This window comes from Vulpes lagopus, chromosome 2 (genome assembly GCF_018345385.1).
Source record: "Vulpes lagopus strain Blue_001 chromosome 2, ASM1834538v1, whole genome shotgun sequence".
Taxonomy (NCBI): domain Eukaryota; kingdom Metazoa; phylum Chordata; class Mammalia; order Carnivora; family Canidae; genus Vulpes; species Vulpes lagopus.
Window position 1 is genome coordinate 38,876,418 of NC_054825.1, and position 3,820 is coordinate 38,880,237.

The window sequence follows — 3,820 nt, forward strand, 5'->3', positions numbered from 1 at the left end:
AAGGAGTTAGGACCAAGACTTCTTTTTGCTTTTATGTGTCGACCTTGACTCCCAGCTCTAACCTCTGAAACTTTTATCCTACAATATATGTGGCCAGATTCGGCAACAGAGCCAAAGCTGAGCCACAGCCTACTGCTCTAGATCCCAAAGTGACTCCTTCATTTCAGTGCATTTCAGACTAGTGTGGGGCCTGAGGACAAAGGTAGCCAAAGCGCACAGGGGAAGAATCACTGTTGGGAGTCTGTGAGCAGCCTGGATGATGAGCAATAGGATCAGCATCTCAGAGGACCATACGAATCTTCCACACAGGGGCTCGGATGGGACGGCAGTAGTACCTAAGAGAGGGTAGAAAACAAATCAAACAGCCTTCCCAGGTCGTTCTACTCCCCAGCACATATTTAAAAGCTCAGGTCTAGGACAACTGCCAATCCATTGTTCAGCAGTAATTGTGCCAGGCTAGTGCTCACTCCTGGAGGGACGAAGAGCCACGGTTCACCTCAGTAGGAGGTGTTCAGGGTTATCCTCAATTGGAGAAGCAAACTAGATACCCAGGAGGGCCAGGGGTCCCACAGAGGATAGAGCTGGTATAGAGCCCTGGAAGGGGCCCTGGATGCTGAGCCCAGATTGGAACAGTTGGCATTCCAGCCTGAGAAACGCCTGCCAGGTTAGGAGCAGCATAGGGCCCTGCACCCGGCAAACCATCAGATCAGGACCCCCTCTGAAAGTACTTGCTGGTTTTGCTTCATAGTCTTTTCATGTTTAGGATGTTTTTTTTTTTTCTTTCTTTCTTTTTTTTTTTTTTTGCAATTGTTAAAATACTATTTAAGGCCTATCTAGATAAGACCACCTTTGAAATAGACATTATCAAAACTAACTTCTGAATATCACAGCTAAGAAAAAAACACTAGCAAGTTGCACAGGCAAGGGAAAAATGTAGGCCTCTACAGTCAGCTGAGGGGTTAGCCAATCTTTCTATCAACAGTGTATTTGCTTTTCAGAGGCAATTTAAAAAGCTGCTAATTCAGCTCACCATGACACCACAATTGCAGACTTTCTCTGCTAGGCTCTGTGGCTTCCTGCTGGTTAATGCAGGAGCTCTATTTTCCTCTCCAAAGAGCTTACAGTATTTCTCATGTGCTCCTTAACTAACTAGTATCTCAGGCAATAAAAGTAGCCAAAACAAAGTACAGATTCCGGTGAGTGAATGTCCTCTCCTAAAACAGGACTATCTTCCCAGTCTCAGGAACCAGAGAAAATAATAAACAAAGGATGAAATCAACATGATTGCAAAAGTACTGGACACAGGAAAAACAGGGTAGTTTGCCCAGAACAAATTATCAGAAGGAACCAAAAAACAGCTTGTTTTTCTCATGTGATACCATATGCCACCTGCAGGTATGTTTACCAGAAAATGGATTAAAGGCCTTTCCACTATCACAAAAAAGCCATGTGTTCACCCAGGATACATCTGGACCTTTTAGTCCCATGGAAACAAAGCACATCCAGTCTGACCAGGTGATTGTGGAGGAGCCAGCAATGCACAATCTGTCCCCTGGTGGGCAGGACACAGGTACCCTGCAGCTGTGGAGAAAGGAGAGAGATAACTCTACTCAGGTGCCCGGATGGACAGCAGCCCCCCTGCCTCTCAGTCCCTCAACTGTGATCAAGCAGGAAGTACAGTCAGAGCCAATTCGTTCTAAGTATGAAAACAACAAATGTGCACGTGCTGTATTTAGACCCCACAAGCTGAGATTGTCTGGAAGGAAGCCAGCTGTTGACCTGCCCCTGGACTCACAACATGCAGGGTGGGGCTCTGCTCCCCTCTGGCCATGCTTTTAATAGAGATGTTTTCTGCAAACCCAGGAATGGGAATCCCTAGAGTTTCCTTTCCCAGGGAACCCAAAGGAAACAAAGTCTCAAGCTTGGTGGACAGAACCATTGTTCAGGGTCCCTTTGTAGGAGATGGATCACTCCTGTTACTGCACTTGTGCCATACATGTGACCATCCTCCCTTACATTATTGCCAAATGCAGCAGCGCTCCCTGCTGAGACAGGGCTTTTCTGTACCATGTGTGTACTCCCTTCCTAGAATGAGCTCTTCAAGTACAACCTCAAGGGCTCAAGGGCACACTGGTCCCTGCCAGGTGGTTTCCCAGAGAAGCCCAGCCAACAAGGAGATGACAGCAGCTTGGTGGAGGATAGAGCAGTGAAGATGTGGAAAGTGGCTTGATCCTGGATATATTTTGAAGACAGAGATACCAGAATTCAGGATTTCATTGAGTTTGGGTTGGGGGTGAAAAAAGAGACAACAATGGCATCAAGATTTTCGGCCTGAGCAACTAGAAAAAAGGAGTTGCCAATTGCTAGGATGAAGACTGTTGAAGAAACAGGTTGGGTGAATGTCAGAAGTTCCTTTGGGACATACGTTAGGTTCAAGATGTCCATCACATACACAAATGGCCCCAGAATAAGCAATTGGATATACAGGTCTGGAGTTCAATAATATTTGCATCCCAGGGTCGGACTACTAGAGTTCTAAGTCAGGAGTCTTTAGCATATAAGATGGTATTTGAAGCTATCAGACTGAAGCAGCTCTACAGGGGAATGAGGGCACAGAGAAAGGAAGAGAGGTCAGATAACCCAGCACTTGCCAGGCTGTCAGAGAAGGAGGAGGAGCTTGTAAGAGAGGAGAACCAGGAGAGATCATTCTCAAAGAGAAACGAGGGGGCAGGCTGAAAGTCAGGAGACTGGTGCCAAAAAGACTCCTCCCAATCCTTGATCTTCCACCAAACACACTGTGTGAACCTGAGTAAACTTCTCTAAGCCTTGGTGTCCTATCTGTGGAGTGTGATCATTCCCATCTTCCAGACACTTTTTGGCGATAATTAAGGTGTTAAGCCCAAAATGGAGTCATTTGCCCCTGCTCCCCTCCCCTAAAGAAACCAAGACTTAGTTACAGTTTCAACGTATGCCAGGAATGTCTTGTAACATCTGAAATTTTCTGATGATCATTAGTGAGGGCATCCATATGACAAAGACTCTGCCTTTCCATCCCTCTCCACCAAAATATAACAATCTTTCTTTTTTCCTTTTGCTAATAATGTTTCCCACCCTCCTTCCTATAAAAAGAACTTTCCATTTTGTTCAACTCCTGGGAGCATCTCTCTACTTCCTGGATGCTGCCCATTCATAGTGGCTTAACAAAGCGGACTAAGATCTTAAAATTTACCTGAAACTAATATAACATTGTAAGTTAACTACACTAGAAACTACACCAGAATTAAAGATTTAAAAATTTTTTTTTTATTCATGAGAGGCAGAGACACCTGCGTACTTCCTGCGGGGCGCCGTATGGGGTATTCGATCCCTTGACCCCGGGATCACGACCTGAGCCGAAGAAGGCAGAAGCTTAACCACGGAGCCATCCAGGTGCACCTACACCTGAAATTAAAAAAAAAAAAAAAAAAAAAAAAAGTTGGCATTTACTTCGTTAAGAAAACATTTTTAAAAACCACAGGTGACTATATCAGTAACGGTTGCAGCTCTCCCCAGAGTACCTCTTTTTTCTTTCTTCATTTGTTTTCATTGGAGTTGGACCTGCCAGCCTGTAGCTGTGACACCCAGTGCTCATCCCACCGAGCGTCCCCCCCCGCCCCCGCCCGCCCTTCCACGCCGGGGCCGGCTTCCCGGGCTGGGGGCTCCTCTGGAGGATCAAGCGCTCGACACTGGGAGGAGGGAGGAGGCCTGGCGGCGGGCCGGCTGCTGCCGCCTCTCCAGGCCCCGACTGATGGGGCTGCGGTGAGCCGCCCGGAGGGAGGCC